This window comes from Bos mutus, chromosome 13 (assembly GCF_027580195.1).
Source record: "Bos mutus isolate GX-2022 chromosome 13, NWIPB_WYAK_1.1, whole genome shotgun sequence".
In the NCBI taxonomy this organism is placed as follows: domain Eukaryota; kingdom Metazoa; phylum Chordata; class Mammalia; order Artiodactyla; family Bovidae; genus Bos; species Bos mutus.
In genome coordinates, this window is record NC_091629.1 from 41,348,298 (window position 1) to 41,369,793 (window position 21,496).

The following is a 21,496-nucleotide window of genomic DNA, read 5'->3' on the forward strand; positions in this document are numbered from 1 at the left end:
GAAATCCCATGGACAGAGGAGCCTGGCGGACTACAGTCCCTGGGGACATAAAGAGTCGGACACAAATGAGCAATTAAGACACAATAATATCTCTAAAATAACTCAAGTAAGACCAACCTAGACAGCATATTAAAAAGCAGAGACATTACTTTGCCAACAAAGGTCCATCTCGTCAAGGCTATGGTTTTTCCAGTAGTCATGTATGGATGTGAGAGTTGGACTATAAAGAAAGCTGAGTGCCAACGAATTGATGCTTTTGAACTGTGGGGTTGAAGAAGACTCTTGAGAGTCCCTTGACTGCAAGGAGATCCAACAAGTCCATCCTAAAGGAGATCAGTCCTGAGTATTCATTGGAAGGACTGATGCCGAAGCTGAAACTCTAATACTTTGGCCACCTGATGCGGAGAGCTGATTCATTTGAAAAGACCCTGATGCTGGGAAAGATTGCAGGCAGGAGGAGAAGGGAACGACAGAGGATGAGATGGTTGGATGGCATCACCGGCTCAATGGACATGAGTCTGGGTAAACTCCGGGAGTTGGTGATGGACAGGGAGGCCTGGTGTGCTGTGGTCCATGGGGTAGCAAAGAGTCGGACATGACTGAGCGACAGAACTGAAGTCAAATAAAAGCTAATTTGTAAAAGTATTATCAATACCAACAAAGATAACATGGAAAACTACATTATGAGGTTTTTGTTTCTTATTTTGCACATGTGAAGGTGAACATGGACCAGATACATACAGGACATTTGCATCTTGTATAGAAGGTACATGCCAACTTAACAGTAACGCTTCTGCACTACAGGAAAGACACCACTGAATATTACTGAGTCTTGAACTAGTAGAGTCTTCAAATCATCCATTTGTACTGGCATCTGACTTCTTAATAGGAATAAGCATTTCTGTGATTCTAAAAGGATGATTCTTCTTAATGAGGTACAGAGAAGTCCTTCAAGCCCAAATAAAAATATGACCACAAAATCTACCTTGTATAATTTAGCCCCCATTCACAACATGAAACATACACTGTATCTAAAGAAAGAAAACAGCAGGCTGCTGTATATGGTTTACCCTTTGATGAATTTACTTCACTAATGCAAGTGACTGTGTATGAAGAGCTCATATGAAAATTCATGCACTCAAAAAATCCTTTAAGAAAAATATAATTCCATATTTGGCTGGAATCTCTATAACCATCAAGCATTAAATAGAGTTGTTTTACTCTAACCATTACCATAATAACTTTTCTTATAACAATTTCATAGATGGGTTATTTGCTATTTGCTTTTCAGTATGCTTAGCATAAAATTTCACTCTCATTAGCCTTTTTTTAAAAAATATGAGGTCAAGTCATATAAAGAAAACTCAGAAATTAACTCAGTAAGCAATTACCCAGCACATAAACCCTGGGAGGGTGGGGGGAATCACTTGACTCCTGATCGTACTCTTAAGTGACATTACTGAGCTGGATGGAGCAAGGGAAACTGAAGACTCAATGGCCACACTTCCTGTCTCATCTTTCCACCCCAGGTGTTTTCAAACAGAGGAAAAGAAGGTCCCCCTAATACAAGCAAGCTTTTTTAAAAAAATCTTTTGGCCGCACTATGCAGCATGTGGGATCTCAGTTCCCCAACCAGGGATCGAACCCACGCCCCCTTCATTGGCAGTGCAGAGTCTTAACCACTAGACCACCAGGAAAGCAAGCCTTTTGGAGGCGGTAGCTCCAAAGTCATCCCCAGCTCTTCCACACGTGAGGCAGGCTCTCTATCATTCCTTGGAGGTCATTTCTCTAAGAGCAAGCCTCTCCCACTCTTACTCACCCCACACTGAGTCTCATCGACCCAATCCATCATCCTACTAATCCGAATGTGTCCCCTTTAATTAGCACCAAGACGATGTGACAATGACAGATGCTGGTGAGCTGAGAAAAGGACAAGCCCATGTTAAGCACCAAGGTCAGCACAAGTACATTTCAAGGAAGGAAAGCAAATAGGACCACCGGCCCCAGAAGGTCAAGTCTCCCAACTCCTCCCCCATCCCCGACTCAAGCCAGCCTCTCAAGGGTTAAGGCATCACTAGGAAGTTTTATTTTCTTTTTTAAAGATTGTTTTTGATGTGGACCATGTTTAAAGTCTTTATTGAATTTGATATACAACATTGCTTTTGTTTTACATTTTGGCTTTTTGGCCACAAGGTATGTGGGATCTTAGCTCCCAATCAAGGACTGAACCCCACCTACTGAACTTGAAGGCAAAGTCTTAGCCACTCAACCACCAGGGAAGTCCCAGGAAGTTTTAAAGGACACCTTTAAAGGACACCTTTTTTGAAGACCAAGAGATGGACTTATTTTTTCCTACCCAACAGCCGTTACACCCTTTTCCTGGTTGCAGCCCTGGGACCCATTCATTTGAGGGACCCATTCCTTGCCCCTTCTTTTCATATGATTTCAAAGAGGTTGACCACCTCCAAACCAACAAGACACAATTTCCTAGAGTTTTGTTTTTTCTTTTTGAACTAATAGAAAAAAGGAAGTCTCTTCTTTTCCTGAGTTGGCTGGAGCCTGCAGCCTACAAGAGGCCCAAAGGAAAGAACAGCTGGCCTAGGAGTGGGCCCAGCATAGGGTCCCTGGTCAGGAGATGGAGAGGGATCGAAGGCTGATGAAATAAGATCCTCTGGATCCATGGGCCTACGTCAGTCTCCCCCTGGACTCATCAGATTTGATAGCCAACATATACCCTTTACATGAAGCCAGTGTACTTGGGTTTCACAACAGCAACTAAAGCCACAAGCAAACAAAGAATCTTGACCAATGAGATGAAAACCCTTCTGAATGGAAGGCATCTTGTCTCCATCACCCACAATTAATCCCAAGGTCGTGTTCCACCATCAACAGGCTACAGAGAACAGTGTCACATGGAAAATTTTGAAGCTGGAAGAAAATGCAGAAATGACATGATTCAAGTCCTAGATCTGAGGTATCAGAACCAAGAAAGGCCACAAGGTCACAGGCAACCGGGACGTGGGACACGGGACAGGAACCTGGATTCAGGGACCCTGATCCTGGTGACACTCGGGAAACCTGATTAGGAATCTGGATGCTGTGGGAGATGACTTTCTACATGGCATGTGTGCCCACGTGTGGAAACATGACAATAACATGTTTCTACCCTCCTGAAACTGTGGAACTTGTCCATCAAAGGGATTTGGGAAATCAGGGGAAAAGGAAAAAGGAAGGGAAAAAAGATCACAGGGGACTCAGGCAGGCCTGACACCATCTCTGTTGAGACATACATGGGGTCCCCTCAAAAAATCAGGGGCATTAAGACCCTGGAATGGCCCACAAGGCACTGAAAGAAGTTCTCCCCATCATCAACTCCCCACCCTCTGGACTACGGGGCCTGCTGGGTGGGCTCGAGCGGTGGGCAGGGTTTCTGGGCTTCACAGTCTCATGAAAAATACAGCAAGTGGAGGGAAAAGGGAAAGTCATTCACGCATTCCAGTCATGTCACTGCATGCCAGGCACTACACTTGGTGCTGGAAAAGACTGTTTTCATTCAAATGAGCTTCAGGTGATGAAAACAGGCATGCACACACGATGTGTATCATATATATTTGCATTTCCTATATACGCGATAGAAGCAATATTCAACTGTGCATAAATAATCTATTTCTGGATGGTGCTAAGTGTGTCCAGAGAGAATGCAGTGGGACCAGGAGGGGAGTGCAGGGGTGGCTGGGGAGGGATGGGAATACTGAGAAGGAGCCAGGGATGCTAAGATCCGAGGCAAGGCTGCTCCATGCAAGCTCTTCCTTCTTTTCTTCTCTCCCTCCCTTCCTTCCCCTCCCTGCTGAGTCTAAACAGGACTTCTGTTTGTTCTAAAAAGACTGAGCACCTGTTATCTGGAAGAAGGGAGGTCAGCCCAGCCCTGCTAGGCAGTCCCAGCCAGGTGGAGCAGCTGATATGAAGGGAAGTGGCAGGTGCAAAGGCAGTGACAGGAATCAGCTCTGGCTGGGAACACACCTCTTCTCCACAGCGCCACCTCCAGGTGCCCAGACACACTGCTGCCTGGGAGGAGTGGTAGACTCAACACGTCCCTGGCGTGTTATGTAGACTTAACATTTCCCTGTCCAGCCATCCCAGACACACAGGTCCCACTACTACGTGCTGGACTAGACCCTGGGCTCCCAACTTTTCAGAGTTTACAGTATAGTGGGCTATGGGCAGGCAGAGACAAGGAAGGAAAGAGGAACTTGACACTGAACAACTAATGCGATGGGCATTTTTCTCCATCCTTCATTTCATTTTACATCACAAGAGACAGAAGTCTGCTTCCCAGGTGGCTCACTGGGTGAAGAATCTGCCTGCAATGCAGGGGGCGCAGGTGACCCAGAGTCAACTCCTGGGTCAGGGAGAGCCCCTGGAGGAGGGCATGGCAACCCACTCCAGTATTCTTGCCTGGAGAATCCCATGGACAGAGGAGCCTGGCACGCTACAGTCCATAAAGTCACAGTCAGACACAACTGCAGTGACTGAGCACACACGCACTCACACAGAAGTTCATCAAGGCTGTTTTCACCACAAAACACAGCACATACACCAGATACACCGCACACAGAGTTCCCTTTCGCTATAAACTTGCTGGTGATTCATGGATAAACAGTCATCTTTTCCACCAGAGGGCCAGCCCCATGAGGAGGATGTCATGTCCCTTTTGATCCTGGGGTAGCCACAGCCCCAGCTCTGTGCCTGCATGTAGCAGGCCTCTGATGGACCTTAACTTCTTAAAGGAGTCTTTTCCACCCCACTAGACTCTAAGCTGCCATTGCATCCACAACCTTTAGAAATCATGAAATAAACATTTGCAGAGTGGTCCGGTGGATGGAGGGTTTGCTCTGGAACATTCAGGGTCAGCTATGTTAATCACAACCTGGAATCAAGATTAATTGATTAACAACATCAAATATGCAAATGACACTACTCCAGTGGCAGAAAGCAAAGAGGAACTAAAGAGGCTCTTGATGAAGATGAAAGAGGATAGTGAAAAAGTTTGGCTCAAAGCTCAACATTCAAAAAACTAAGATCATGGCATCTGGTCCCATTACTCCATGGCAAATAGACGGGGAAACAATGGAAACAGTGACAGATTTTATTTTATTGGGCTCCAAAATCACTGTGGATGGTGATTGCAGCCATGAAATTAAAAGGTGCTTGCTCCTTGGAAGAAAATATTTGACAATCTTAGTGTATTAGAAAGCAGAGACATCACTTTGCTAACAAAGGATCACATAGTCAAAGCTATAGTTTTTCCAGTAGTCATGTATGGATGAGAGCTGGACCATAAAGAAGGCTAAGCACCAAACAATTGATGCTTTTGAACTGTGGTGTTGAAGAAGACTCTTGAGAGTTCCTTGGACAGCAAGGAGATCAAATCAGTCAATCTGGTTTGATCAAAGTTAATCAAATCAGGAAAACAACCCTGAATATTCATTGGAAGGACTGATGCTGAAGCTGAAGCTCCAATACCTTGACCACCTGATGTGAAGAACCGACTCACTGGAAAAGACCCTGATGCTGGGAAAGATTGAGGGCAGGAGGAGAAGGGGATGACAGAGGATGAGATGGTTGGATGGCATCATCAATTCAACGGACGTGAGTTTGAGCAAACTCCACAAAATAGTGAAGGACAGGGAAGCCTGGCATGCTGCAGTCCATGGAGTCACAAAGAGTCAGACGCGACTGAGTGACTAAACAACATGTTAAGGCAGAAAAGGGGACTTCAGCCCAGAGCTGTCTGACCACCCTCCTTCCTCGAGGCCAAGAATGCTCTCCAAGGAGCTCACAGAGCAATAGGAAATGGGACTGACACCCCCTCGGGGCTGCCCACATCGGATCCGCACACTGGGCCAACACAAGACATTCCGGAAGGTCTCCAACCCCTCCTCCTTTAAGTTTGGAACCCAGTATTTTTAGACAAAGTAAAGGGATTGTGTCAGCAACCTGCAGGCATGTGCCCTGAGCGCCCCATGAGGACTAGCCCCCATGCCTCCCTCTCAGCCTCGCGCTGCTCCATCAGGCGTGCACCAAAGTTCGCCAGCGCTGCCAGGAAGGCTGAGTCCCCCCGCCTGGGGTTTTATTTAGATGCATTTGAACGTGCATCGTTTGCCTTCTAATTTTAGAGTCTAATTATCCCATGAAGATTGAGGCAAATATTTGTTCTCCTCTCGGAGTAAGGACACAGTTTTATGCAGAACTGCTCAAAAAATAGGCAAAACTTAACCAAACTGGTTAAATCAAGATGCTTGAAATAATAACAAAAACAGATCGTGGGGTGTGTGTGTGTGTGTGTGTGTGTGTGTGTGTGTGTTGAATCCCCCCAGGGCGTGTGTGTGTGTGTGTGTGTGTGTGTGTGTGTGTGTGTTTGAATCCCCCCAGGGCGTGTGTGTGTGTGTGTGTGTGTGTGTGTGTGTTGAATCCCCCCAGGGCGTGTGTGTGTGTGTGTGTGTGTGTGTGTGTGTGTGTGTGTTGAATCCCCCCAGGGCTCCTCACCTAAGCCCAATTTAAAAAGATAAAGAAAGCAGGTGTAATTTTAATTCTCACAGATGGGGAAAGTTACTAGAAATAAAGGGGAAAGGCATTCATCGAGTGTCTGCTGCATGCTGGGTGTGGGGCTAGGTATTTCCACCCGCTCTGAACCCCAGGTTTCAGGAGTAGAATTAAGCCACTTAATGCTATCTGCTTCAACAGGATTGCTTTCTCTCCATGAATACTCCACCTTTAGCTGGAGAACATGCTGGTACACTATATCTACATGTTAGCTTTGTTCCCCGGTACTCAGGAATCTTATTTCCAGGAATTTCTCCTAAAGAAATCATCAAAGATACCCAGAAAGATATGTAGTCTGAAGTCCAATATGGAGGTCTTTATTACAGCAAGAAACAAAAAATAAACGGAAGACTCAAGCCAGACTAAGTTTCCATGAAAGGCAAATGGGCAATCAATAAATTTTGGCAAGTTTGTCTCCTGGGATGTTAGGAGACCATTAGAGACCATAGTTTCAAGTATACAGAGAGACACAATGCAATGGTATGACACATTAATTTAATAAAGTGGTAGTTGCTCAGTCATGTCTGACTCTGCAACCCCATGCACTATAGCCCGCCAGGCTCCTCTGTCCACAGGATTCTCCAGGCAAGAATACTGGGGTGGGTTACCATGCCCTTCTCCAGGGGATCTTCCCAACCTAGGGATCAAACCTGGGTCTCCTGCATTTCAGGCAAATTCTTTACCATCTGAGCCACCAGGGAAGCCTAATTTAATAAAGGAGAGACTGAAAGATCACAATACAGTAAAATTATCCTGTGTAAAGTATTTTTACACAAAAAATGTCTGGAAGGAAACATTAAAAGTAGTCCTAACAGTTATCTTTGGATGGTGGTGGAGAGTTTGTGAATGGTTCTTATTTCTTTCGCACTATTTTTGTGTTTTCTGAATTTTCAATAATGAGTATTTCTTAAAAAAAAAAAAAAAGCGCCTGAAAAGAAAAACAAAATAAAGGGGCATTAGACAAACAAGCAAATAACCAAATAGTGAAGGGCCTGCCCTGCCGGTCTTGTGGTTAAGACTTCATGCTTCCAGTACAGGGGGTTGCAGGGTTGATCCCTGGTCAAGGAAATAAGGCCCCACATGCTGTGTTGCACAGCCAAAAAATTTTTTTTAATTTTTAAAAATGGTGAAATAACCCAACACTCATCCACATCAAGGACACCAAAGAAGGTAGAATGGGGGTTGGCAAGTTTGTCCACGTATCTGAGTCCCCTTTTCTATGTAATTCTGACCTCTTCTTCCCATAATCTAGTTTGTAGAGAAGCAGTCTACTCTACGTCCAGACCTCAGCAGGACAAGGTCATCCGGACAACCAGGGAGTCGGTCACAAGGGAAGCTGTCCACATTCTCTGTGAGACTAGAACAGCCACTCGTCATCAGGTTTCCTAAGTGATGGGACCTGATTTTCATGGGAAGACTGGGGCTCTGAGAAGCTTAATTGACTTTACACAGACTAACAGAGGAGTAATAAATAAAGCAGAACTAGGCCATCATCACTGTATAATTTATCTGTACATAAACAGACACTGAAAACCACCAAGTCAGAGTTAACTGCTCCCTGAAAATTCTGACATATCCTTGACAAGATAATTAAATGTTATATACATATGTGCTGGATTCACACATATCCATAGATCTATTTATCCATCTATTTCTCTACCAAGGGAGAGAAAGACATAGAGACACAGAAAAACAGAGACAGAGGGGGGAGGAAAGGGGTGGAGGTGGGCAGGGAGATGGAGGAGAGGTATAAGAATAATACTGTACATTTAGTTATGTGTCCCTACCCTGCTGGTCCATTTCTGGTAACTTATAAGCTGAGTTCCTTATCTCCAAAGACACATTCATGGGCCTTTTGCATGGCAGGTATATTTTTCAGTATTATAGTTTGTTACACTTGCAACACCCCTGTTCTAAAGTTGTACTGCATTCCTCGAAGAGGCAAGGCGAAAGTTTACAACTGCAAAACCACCACGGCCACCCAGGTGATCTCCCTAGAAACCAAGCACACGTCCCCTCTTGCTGCCTTCTGTTGGTTTGAGGCGCTCATCAGTCTGGCCATGCGTATTTTCTGTTTCTTTCTATCATTTGACTTGCCATCTCTACCCCACCTCTGCCTTCAGCAATACTAGGGCAAAAAATACGCTGTTTGGTGTACACTGCATTTTTCTCTTGCTGCTTAGTCACTCAGTCATGTCTGACTCTGCAACCCCAAGGACTGCAGTACGCCAGGCTTCCCTGTCCTTCACTGTCTCCCAGAGTTTGCTTAAAGTCATGTTCACTGAGTCAGTGATGCCATCCAATCATCTCATCCTCTGTCACCCCCTTCCCCTCCTGCCCTAATCTTTCCCAGCATCAGGATCTTTTCCAATGTGTCAGCTCTTCACATCAGGTGACCAAAGTATCGAAGCTTCAGCTTCAGCATCAATCCTTCCAATGAATATTCAGGATTGATTTCCTTTAGGATTGACTGGTTTGATCTCCTTGCTGTCCAAGGAACTCTCAAGAGTCTCCTCGAGCACCACAGTTCAAAAGCATCAATTCTTTGGGGCTCAGCCTTCTTTATGGTGCAACTGTCACATCCATACATGACTGCTGGAAAAGCCATAGCTTTGACTAATAAATCTAAATTAATTCAAGCTAAATAAAATGTAAAATTCCATTCCATATGGACTGACCTCATTTCAGGTATTCAGTAGCCACCGGTGGCCAGTGGGTGCCATAGAAAGCATAGCACAAATGCAGAGAGCTGCTGCTGCTGATCTGTGAGGACACCTCTCAAGTGTTACCAGAAAGGACAAAAGCATGAATGATGTCTCTAGTGCAGGGGGCAGCAAACAAGTTCTATGAAAGGCCAGAGAGGCAATATTTTAGACTTTGTGAGCCAGACATCTCCGGGCAACTATTCAACTCGGCTATTGAAGTGTGTAAGCAGCCACAGGCCATATGTGGATGAATGAGCATGTCTGTGTGCCAATAAAACTTTATTTACAAACACAGGAGGTGGGCTCCCTGGTCACAGTCTGCCAATGCCTGCTCTAGTGAACATTAGTATTTATCATCATCACTAATAGCCAACAGCCTGTTATCCCATGTTGGGTACCACTGGAAATGCTGTAACTACATCTTTAAATTTATGCTTTAATTTGTTCACTATGCTTCCCTGGTAGCTCAGATGGTAAAGAATCTGCAAAGCAGGAGACCTGGGTTCGATCCCTGGGTAAAGAAGATGCCCTGGAGAAGGGAAGGGCTACCCACTCCAGTATTCTTGCCTGGGAAAATCCCATGGAAAGAGGAGCCTGGCGGGCTACAGTCCACGAGGTTGCAAAGAGTCAGACACGACTGAGCGACTAACACACACATGATCCAAGTAGATTAAGACTACCAGTATCCCCATTGTACCAGAGAAGGCAATGGCACCCCATTCCAGTACTCTTGCCTGGAAAATCCCATGGACGGAGGAGCCTGGTAGGCTGTAGTCCATGGGGTTGCGAAGAGTCAGACACGACTGAGCGACTTCACTTTCACTTTTCTCTTTCATGCATTGGAGAAGGAAATGGCAACCCACAGTGTTCTTGCCTGGAGAATCCCAGGGGCGGTGGAGTCTGGTGGGCTGCCATCTATGGGGTCGCACAGAGTCGGACACGACTGAAGCAACTTAGCAGCAGCAGCAGCATCCCCATTGTACAAAGGAGGAAACTGAGCCAGACAGGTCTAGTAACCAACCCAAGTGGAGGGGCTGGGATCCGAACCCAGGTCACCCTGGCCCTAAAGGCTGCACTTGAAACCACCCACAGTCCCATGAGAATGGAAGGAAACTTTACCACGGGATTTCTGGCCTCCAGAGCATTGAAATACTGCCTCGTGTTGCAACCATTTCCATGGGCTTCAAAAAGTCTGAATCCACTCTATGTATTTCACAAGCAATAAAAAGAGGACCAAAAGCTGTGAACTGAATGGCTTTGGAAAAATAAGAATATTAATATTTAAACTTTGCAAAGAAATTATGTAAAAATCAGATGTTTCCCAATAACTTTCTACAGCTGAGTGGTTTTGGAGAAAGTATTCTTTGCAAAATTCAAAATGATAATTAAGTTAGGAACCTATTAATTAATCTATTACAAAGTCTTGGTTTTGTAAGAGCCTCCTGTCTCCACATTCTAAATAATTAATTGTGTGATCCATTAACCTCGAACTCTTAAACCACTCAAGGAACCAGAGTCAAAAGCCACAGTGGGTAATAAATAGTGAGCAGAGGTGTCTCATTATTGAAATTAAATATGACATTAGCAACTCCTGAGAGTATCCCTTCGGTGACTTACAGAGCCCTCCATGACACACAAGACCAGGCAACATAAAAGTGTCCAAGCAAAGCCACACATCCGTGAAAAAAACCTGAACCCCCAGCATGACTTAAGTCACAGGGGTCGGACAGGTCCTCCCAGAAGCAGAGGCCCCAGAGTTGCCTCCTCTCAGGCCCCCATTAACTCCCACAGTCCTCCAAGGACACTTCTGTTTTTCAACACCCTCAGGGATCTCCAGCTAGCCAGGCACCCCAAAGACGGATGGGGAAGAAGGGTCATGCTCTGGCACCTCCCTGGGGTTGGGCAGATGCGTGGGAGAAGGATGGAGAGCATAAAGCAGGGGAAGCAGGAGGGTCTTTGGATTTTGGCGCCAGCACTCCCATTAGTCTTGTGACCTGGACAAAACCACTTCCACCCGCTAAGTCCCTGTGGCAATTGGAGCTCTTGGTTGTAAGTGATGGAACCCCATGTCCAACCAGCAGAAGCATTAAAGGGATTATAAGTAATTCACTGAGACACACAGGGGTGCACCAGCTTCACTCACAACTAGATCCGGGACTGAAATGAAATTTCTGCCCACAGAAATCAGTCCTCACCTCCTAATGGGCTGGTTGGGAAGCCGGTGAACATCGAAACCTCCCCATGGTGGCCTGGGATTTAAACCACTGCCCAGTGTTCTTAATCCTGCCCAAGCGTTTCTTCCTTCAGCTGCAGGGAAATCTTGGTCTATAACCACTCTTGTGGGTGTCATTTATCATCACTGTCATCAGGAGCTGGGGTGCTTCCCCTCAACGACTCTCCATCAGTCATGGGCATCAGAACTCAAATCCGCAGTGGCTGTCTTAATGAGCAGGAGGCTCGTTCAGTGTCACCCACCGGGACTGTTCTGAGGACAACCATGGAACCGGATTTTCTTCTTCTTTTTATGTTTTGAATGACTTACACAGAATCATAAGAGCTAATCTCTGAATCCAGAGAGACAATTGTGTTTATTCTGCTCCATTTTCTGACATGAAACAGAAGGTTCCCTTAGACGGTGCCCCTGTGCAGCGTCTGGCAGCAGCCTAGACCCTCGGGATCCACTGGTAACAGACATGTAGCTTTCATGCCCATGGGACTTCTCTTAGCAAAGACCACAGAGGCGGGACATGTGCTCAAAAGGTAAACAGGGAGAACTCACTTCATCTCTCACAGCAAAAGATAAAGCCCAGTAACATGACCTGGGGAAAAGGATGACAGGGAGAGTGACAGCAGATCTTCAGGGATTAATACTAAAGCTTCCCAGGTGGCGCAGTGGTGAAGACCCGGCCTGCCGGTGCAGGAGAAGCAAGAGACGAGGGTTTGATCCCTGGGTCAGGAAGATCCCCAGGAATAGAAAATGGCAACCCACTCAGTATTCTTGCCTGGAAAATTACACGGACAGAGGAGCCTGGTGAGCTACAGCCCGTGGGGTCACAAAGAGTCAGACACAACTGAGCGACTGAGCACTGAAGCAGAGTAACATGATGTAGAAACAGAACCCAGATCCTAAGGACTTTGTTCACTTCTTACAAGATGCCATAACCTTGCTTCTAAGCAGTTAGCTCCAGAGAAGCGACATGTGAGTTGCAACATGAAAGTAACAGACACCAATGACAAGAACAGCACTGACTGCTTCTGTAGGCTCACCCAGCCAGTAGAGGCCACAAAAGTGAAAGTGAAAGTGAAGTCGCTCAGTAGGTTCACCCAGCCAGGCGAGGCCACGAAAGTGAAAGTGGAAGTGAACTCACTCAGTCATGTCCGACTCTTTGCAACCCCATGGACTGTAGCCTACCAGGCTCCTCTGTCCACCGGATTTTCCAGGCAAGAATACTGGAGTGGATTGCTATTTCTTTCTCCAGGAGATCTTCCCGACCCAGGGATTGAACTCAGGTCTCCCACATTGTAGGCAGACACTTTACCATCTGAGCCACCAGGGAAGTTGGCAAGGTCACAGGTACTTTGCTAATAAATAATTCCTGTAGGTTAGTGTAACCGCTACTCTCATTTTACAGATGAGGAAGCTGAGGAACAGAGAAGTTGATGAACTTGCAGAAGGTTACCCTACTAGTAAGTGGTAGAAGCTGCACTAGAACCCCGGCAGTTTAATCACCACATCCTATTGCCTCTCACAGCCACGCCAGCCACAAGAGCCACAGGATGTATTGTAACAGGATCTATTTGTTCAGCTCTTCCTAAGTGCCAAGCCCTACATGCTTTTCCATAGGCTGTCTCGAGAAATTATCACAACAAACCTGTGAAGTGAGACCCATGATCAACAGAAACCCAAGACCAGAAAGAGGTTAGGTAACTTGTCCCAGGCAACACAGCTATTTGAGAAGCAGTTCATCGCTGTCCTAGGTGCTGGTCACTATAGCAGAACAACACAGATGTGCTCTCTTCCTCCCTGGAGCTCATAATTGGAGAGGTAGTAGGGGGAGAGGGCAAGAAGACAATGGCACCCCACTCCAGTACTCTTGCCTGGAAAGTCCCATGGATGGAGGAGCCTGGTGGGCTGCAGTCCATGGGATCGTGAAAAGTCAGACACAACTAAGTGACTTTACTTTCACTTTTCACTTTCACGCATTGGAGAAGGAAATGGCAACCCACTCCAGTGTTCTTGCCTGGAGAATCCCAGGGACGGGGGAGCCTGGTGGGCTGCCGTCTATGGGGTCGCACAGAGTCGGAAACGACTGAAGCGACTTAGCAGGGGGAGAGGGAAATGGTAAACAAATAATCTCTAGAAGCATGGACAAATTATAAAAGCAAAAAAAGTATTTAATGGAGGAACAGGATGTTAGGACAGAATGCTCACAGGCTCTGAGAGAGAGAATGGAAGAGAGGGGGCCAGGGATGGAAGCACAGCCAAAGTCCAAAGTGGAGATGTTCTGAAGATGAAGGTGGCTGATGGCACGAAAGCTGCAACAAACACAGCTGGGAATCACCCAGGAACAAAGGCTGGACACCTGCCCTCAAAAGCTCACCCTCCACTCCACTGAGTGGCCATGACAGTTACCCCCTGCCCCTACTCTCCCTGTATCTGGCCACATCCAGCTTTCCCCTGGGATCCACCCTCCCCGTCTCAGTCCTCAGGCTTTGGTGAAGCTGACCCACTGCAGGTGCTCAGGGCAGGTGTGTTACCCGGCTGGCCAGTGAGCTTTTTCCATCCTCACTCCCCAACCAGTGATTAGTCAAGGCTGGACACAGGGCTGAGGCAAGCTGAATCAGCATCAACCCCAAGCAATTTATTTGCCTTTCTGGAGAACTTGTTTTTTGCTGAGATTGTTGAGCTGGAAGGTTATGAGTGTGGAACTGCCAAGAGCCAGCCTATGAAGACAGCCTGCCTGAGAAGGAGTCCAAGGGCAGAGAGGAGGGAGGGAGAGAAAGAGATTCCAGTGACATGGCTGAGGTCAGGAAACAGGAGGCCAGGCTTATCTCCCACTGTCCCCCCACCTCCCTAGGGAAAGCCAAGTTGAATTGGGATGTTTGTTACTTGCAGCTGAAGGCTGACTGGCTCAGCTTTGAGGGGGACGACATGCTAGGAAGCAGACCCTGGTGGCACAGGTGGTAGCCAGGGTCACAAGTCACTGTTGCCAAGGTGAGGAACCTCTTGTCTGAATCCAAGGGAGAAGGAGGGGGGAACAGAGACCTGAGAGGCATCTGGGGTGGGGCAAGGAGGCCTAATAGGAGGGGATGACTCAAGAAGGTGGGCTGCCATTGCCCTCTGGGATGGGAGAGAGGGCCACTGTGATATTGGGACTGTGTCCCTAAAATTCCATGCAATTCACAAGCCGGAGTCCTAACCACTAGTTTCTAATAATGTGACCTTATTTGGAGAGAGGGTCTTTACAGGGATGATGAGTTAAAATGTGGCCATTCAGGTGGGCCTGATACATTACAGCTGACCCTGAGCCACACACGCACAGAGGGAAGGAGATGTGAAGACCCAGGGAGGAGACGGCCGTCTGCACACTAGCAGGCAGAGGCCTGGAATGAACCACAGCCTCAGAAGGAATCCTCCCTGCCGACACCTGGAGCTGGGTCTTCTGGCCTCCAGAACCAGGAGGGATCCATTTCCCTTCCTGAGGCCACCCAGTCTGCAGCTCTTTGTTAGGACTGTCCCAGGAAACCGTGGCAGCCCCTAAACGGGTGGGAATAGAGAAAAAGCAGCCTCCCCAAGGCCCGGCCTTTCAAATGTGCAGAAGGGGCAGGGGTACTGAGCCTTGCTGGGAACCAAGGAAGTGGGGCCTGGGGGTCCAGAGGAGGCGGCTCCCCATCCAGGGGCATGGAGGGAGCACAAGGTAGATTCAGGATCCAAGGGGGAAGGGCCCACCACCTGCTGCCTGGGCACCAACATCCCTGACCAAAGGGCCAAAGGGCTTTTATCTAAGAGTCGAGTCTCCTCACCTGATCGTGGTGATTCTATAAGTGTAATAGAGTGTCCTGCAACTTACACCCCAAAAGGTGCATGTACAGTCTGGTGACATTCACTGTGGCCCCTGGTTTAGTGACAGTGCTGTGCCCTGCGTCCACTAGCGTCCTGTGCCAGGTCAGGGGTCACCATCGAGAGAAGCTGGCGGAATTCTAAGCACTACTTTTTTGCAAGTTCCATGTGAATTTAAAAGTATTTATTTTTCAGAATATTTATTCAGCTGCATCAGATCTTAGTTGGGGCACACGGGATCTTGGCTGCATCATGTGGATCCTCCATTGCAGCACACAGACTCTCTAGCTGTGGTGCATAGACTAAGCTGCTCCAGGCTTATGGGATCTAAGTTTCCTAACTAGGGATGGAACCCACATCCCCTGCGTTCTAGGATGGTTCTTAACCACTGGACCACCAGGGAAGTCCCTAAAAGTATTTCAAAATAAAAACAAAGGAAATACACAAAAATGTAAAAAGTCTTACCTCCTCCGTGTGGCTCCCACTCTCCTTTGCCTTATTAACAGCCCATCAGTCTTTCTCAAAGCCAGCCTCTTTTGGCCCCTCTGAATATGAGTTGTGGGGAACCTTCCAGGACACTTTTGCACCCCTGAACAGGGTTGGAGGCCCACTAGGAGCCAGGAGAAAAGAACAATTCTCCCACACTTTCAATGCTCGGTGTTTGGGCTCACTGGGGAAAGAACAGTGTGGGCTTTCGCCCCAGTGAGAGAAGCCTGCTCAAGCTGCAGCCCCTTGGCCAAGGACTCGTCCAGGCTCTCGGAAGCCCACTGGGAGATGGTGCGGGGCTTACTCCCTGTGAAATGCCTAATTCTAGCTTCTAGCCATCCTTCGCTCAGGCACAGCGTCCCCTGGCCTGTCTCAATGGCAAGCCTTGTCCTGGAGGAGCACAAAGAGGCTCTTGCCCGGGAGCCAAGAGCAGGGAAGTTGCAGCTGAGATGGGGGTGTCTCCCCCTGCTCCCCAGTGACTGGCCCCATTCTTCCCCCTGCCCCGCTCTCACTGGGGGCCTGGGAGCATGCACAGCTCCAAACTCCTAAGTGCCTCTCCTGGCAAGTGGAGAGTGTAAATAAACCCTGGGGGGAGGAAACAGGAGCGAGGCACGGTCCCGGAAGTGGTCCCAGGAGTTGGAAACTCAGGGTGGGGGAGGGGAGATTTCTCTATCACTGGGGCATTAAAGCAGGGGCTAGATTCTGTGCAGGAATGCCAAGGCTGCTGGAGGTAAGCAAGTGATGTATGGACAAACGGGTACCTGATAGATCGATAGGTAGGTGATGAGCATTAGACAGAAAGATAGCACCTGCTGCTCCCTCTGCCTGGAAGGCTACTCTCCAAGGTCTCTACACGGCTGATTCTCTCCTTTCCACCTCATATCTCTACAGATGCCCTTGCTTAGAGGCCCTCTAACCCCTCCCAACCACTCTCCTTCCTCCAGTCTGGATGCAGGCACTGAAAACAACCTGGCATTTCATCACACACCTATTTCTTTCTTAACTACTTCCCCTTGTCCCAGGAGACTATTCACCTTTTGAAGGGAAAGACATCATAGTCCTTACTGTGACCTTCCTAGCCCCCAAAACAATGACAGGCATACAGCATTGGTGTATATATTGGTGTATACAGTAAGTGCCCAATAAATACTCATTAATGCCTGGCAATCACAAAGTCCAGGGAGAAAGTTTAGACTGACTGCATTTTTAAGCTCCCCAGAGGGAGTCATGAAGACCACTCCTGGCTCAGAACTCCTGGGTTGAATACCCTTCAAATCCAGCCCAGCCCTGGAGCCCCCAGAGAGGGTAGCCAGCCCCAGCATAGAACAAGCCCCAGGATCTCCCAGACCCTGGCTGTCAGGAAAGAAACCTCCACATCTGCCACCACAACACAGGGACACATGGCCATAGATGTAATGGGAACCTGCTCCAAATTCAATGCAGAGTCAGAGCCCGCCAGGCACAGAGAAACCTCATTTAAAACTCAGCACCTGCCCAGCAGCTCGGAACAGAGGATCACTGTGTAACTCAGGGCAAGAAGTGGCTCTAGCCTCTTAACATGTACTGGTCGGAGTGGGTTTCAGTTACCTACAAGGCGTAACAAACCACTCCACTACTCAATGGCCCTGATTAATAACCATTATATCATTCACTTGCTGTGGGCAGGGCTTGGGCAGGGCCCCTCTGCTGGACGTGGTGCCAGCCAAGCTGGAGACACCTGGAAGGCTCCCCTCTCAAGAACCATCAGCTGGGGCACCCAGTTTTCCCCAGCAGGATGATCCAAACTGGTGGCAGGTGAGAGGGCCAAACGGAGGCTGCTGGGCATCCAAATCCCGGGTCCAGAAGTCACACTGTGTCACTTCTGGTACACTATGAGCAAGTGTAACATGTGGATGCCAGGGGGCAGGAGACAGTCTCCCCCACCCCTGACAGGAGGCGTGACAAAGTCACACTGCACACAGGCAGTGGGGTCGGAGGGAACAATGTGGCCACCTGTAGAAACAAACTGAACAGCGGAGGCACAGACTGGGCAAGAGACTCGCCTGAGGTCACACAGAGTCAGGATGGGAAGCCCCACAATATAACCTGGCAACCTCCCTCTGACCCCCACGGCCCCCACCCTGGAATTCAAGTTCTGAGTCCTACACAAGCCATTGGTGTGCCCAGCAGAGGTCACTCAGCTTCCAATAGGATAAGCTTGGACTTCTCCAGAGGGCAGCTCATGGCTTCCAGGAGGAACATGCCTCTCCTGGAGGCACCAGGAATAACCAGAGCCTGGCCAGAGAGAGGACCCTGGCTGCCTGGCCACCTTCCTTCCTGTGGGACTGGCGCCCGGAACAGCTCATGGGACATCTCTGACTCTTGGAGCTGGAGGGGCTAGAAACATGAGAAGCCCTTCTGTGTGTGGTGAGATGGTTAACTACACCAGGTCAAGGTCTCCTAGCAACTGTGGAGAATCACCCTCTGCAGGCAGGTCAAGGTGACCTCCTCGCCAGATCCATTGCCCAGCATGACCCAGGAGAAGGGTGGAGAGTATCGTTCCCCCAGGCTGAGCTTTCTGCTCTATGAGCTGAATTCATGGACCACACACCTGGGGGCAGGAACACAGTTACCTTACACCAGCTGCAGGCGCTGGGCTGCGGTCAAACACCTCACCCAGCCTCACAACCACCCACATTCTACGAAGGAGGAAAGTGAGGTGATGCCTGCTAGAGGGACCTGAGTCACGGTTCCAGACTGACTTCAAGGCCAGCTCCAAGGCCCCAGGCACCATGGCTCTAGCTGCCTGCAGGAGGGACAAGGGCCATGTCACTGACCGTGTCCACGACCGCCTGTGGCCTTGACAAATGATAAGTTACAACAGGACACACACACACACACGTGTACACATGCATGCCATGACTCATTCATCCACCCTCCATCCTCCTCCAGCCACTAGCTGACTTCAGCCCATGACACTCCAGAAGCTCCCTCCTGCCTCCTGGCCTCTGTCCAGCCGTTCTCTCTGCCTGGCACACCTTTCCTGCTCATTCGGCCTGGTGGACTCAAACTACCTTTTGGGTCTCAATTCACTGCCCCTGAACACCTTCTCTCAAACAACCCCAGCCTGCCAGCCCCAGAGCAGCCCTCCCCACTTTCCCGAGAGTAGCATCTGAGCCCACCCCCACTAGACAACCCACAGGGTGGGCCACATTTCTGCTCTCTGTGGCCTAACAGAAGGCCCTTGATTTGGTGGTTGGGAAGTGGGGAGGAATCTCACTTGCCATGAGCTGTGGGCATCATCCTGCATCTCCTGTCTCACACTCTCCTTCCAACCTGCACTGGCTCCCGGGATGTCACCCTGGGCAGTGTTAACTGGGCCCTCACCGCCTCCCGCCTGAAGAGGTCAGCAAGTGAGATGCAGCAGTCAGCTTTGTCCAGGTCAGAAAAAGGAAACAGAAAAACAAACCAACACACCAGTGATTAGAATCTCTATTTCCTACGAGCGAACAGCTGCTCTGTGCTAATATCCTCCTGGAATAAACCGTTATTAGTTAATTTAAAAAACCACACAGAGACCAATTATTAACAAATCTGTAGGCTTATTTTAGCCTGGCGTATTACTGATAAGTTGTCCTCTGAGCTACTGTCCCCTCTGCCTGTCAATCAGCTCCAGGAATTTCCAACAGGGCAAGACCATTTAACCTGCTCATCGTGCTTTGCTGTTGCGTTTCTGGTCATCTTTTCCCCTCCGTTCTACTTTTCCTTATGGGTACACGGGACTGGGAATAAGAAAGGGCTGCTGGGTGTCGTTACCATGTTTTTACAATAAAAGTGGTTTCTTGTGCACCTTCTATGAGCAAGACACTCACACTTTGGCTTTTGGAGCCAAAGACACAAAAGTGGACAAGACCTATCTTTAAAGTAAAAAGATGCAAATATGTTTCCCAGAAAGAGTTTGAAAAATATTAGAGGAAAGTAATCACGTTAAAACGCCAGTGCTGTTTGCAATAAGGGTCTTAAGGAAGAGACAAGCTCCATGAGATTCCAGGGGAAGACAAACAGGGTTTGGCCCCTGAATCCCCCACCCAGAGCGCCTGCCCAGGAGAATGCAGGCAAGAAGCAGAGCTTGGTTTGTTCCATGTGGTATGTTATTAGATGCCCCCCCCCTTATTCACCCTTCCCTCTGAAAAGGATGAGATAAATAATAAATTATCCCTAAATCCTGCATTAGTTCCTATTAAGGCAGAGGCTTCTAGTTGCAAAAATTAGGGGAAAAAAACACAGAAGTTGAAAAACAAACTGCTGTTGCCTCCACTATCCACATGCCCTCCTTCCTGAGCCCAAAGCCAACCTCAAGGAGCCCGGAGTCAGCTAAACACACTGCAACCTCATGTCTGTGAGGGTGTGACTCAGCCTTTGACCTTGACCTTTGACTTGGGCCAGTTAAACTAGCCCTGCATTCTGGCTCCCCTGGACCAGCTCCCTGATTAGGAAGATGGGCACAATCCCCTCAGAGGAGCCCCCAGCGCACACTAGCAACCCCTGGAACCAGCTCCAGGGCCATGCAGGAGGGAGGGTGGGGGAATCCTACAAAGCTACCTGATATCTCTCAGCAAGAGTGACCTTAGGCCAGAAGGGACCCTTCTTTCAACATCGAGAGGCACGACGAGGGAGCCTCAGAACTGCACAGAATCAGGGATTTCCACTGTTATCAACAAAAACGTTCACGGGCCTCCAAGCAGCCTCTGGTGGAAATGTCTCCATAATGACAGGTGGGGATAAACACCAGCTCATCATGACCCAGTCTCCCTGTATTCCAGGCGCTCTGCTAAGTGCTTTACAGAAACCAACCCACTGAATCCTCACCAACAAATGTCCATGCAGGGACGCTTTACAGGGGGGAAACAAGGCTCAGAGATGTTAGGTAGGACTGTCAAAGTCACGTAGACCCAGGTAACATCAAAGAGTCCACACACTTGCCAGTTCCCCTGAACACCTTGTCTGCTGGCCTCCCAAGGCCAAGGCCCAACCATGGGAGAATAGAGGCTGCAGGAAATCCCAGCATGAATGTGACCAAGCCCCTCCCATCAACTGGTGGACTGTATTCCCTCCCCTTGACCTTAAGCTGGGCATGTTCCCACTCTAACAGAATCAGGCAGAAGTGAGGACCACAGAGCCTAAGAGGGCCCGTGCATCCCCCCAGCCAGGAGGCAACATTGCTGGGTCCAAGGAGGATGAGGTACAGGTGAAGAAGAGCCACCCAGCTGAGCCCAGCCTAGATGGTCAACCCTGCCAACCTGCAGACAGCAGAGGAGACAGCACCCAGCCTGCAGCACAAAGGTCTGCAGACTGTCCTTACAGGATCAGAGGACACACTGGATGCCACACAGAAGAGGAAAGATCTGGGAGGCCCGGTATTTATTATCCACGTGTCCTGTCATTTCACAAGTCAACACCGTATGAACCGCTCTCCCCAACCCCGTAGCCAGAGGGTGAGATTCCAGGACAAGCAATCCTTCTTTACATCACCCCCCACACACCCATCATGACCCGTGCACACAGGGGCATTTCCTACATCAGCAGATAAATAAGAATGGGAGAGTCACAGGTCAAGACGACAATGCACAAGAACATCTCTCACTTCACAGAAATCCACCCC

General features: G+C 48.5%; 1 protein-coding gene across 2 annotated transcripts in view; it reads right to left on the reverse strand.

Annotated features, from left to right (window-relative positions):
* The window catches only part of PHACTR3 (phosphatase and actin regulator 3), a 205,944-nt gene that overhangs the window by 159,771 nt on the left and 24,677 nt on the right, over positions 1–21,496 (reverse strand). The gene's annotated exons all lie outside the window — the stretch shown is intronic.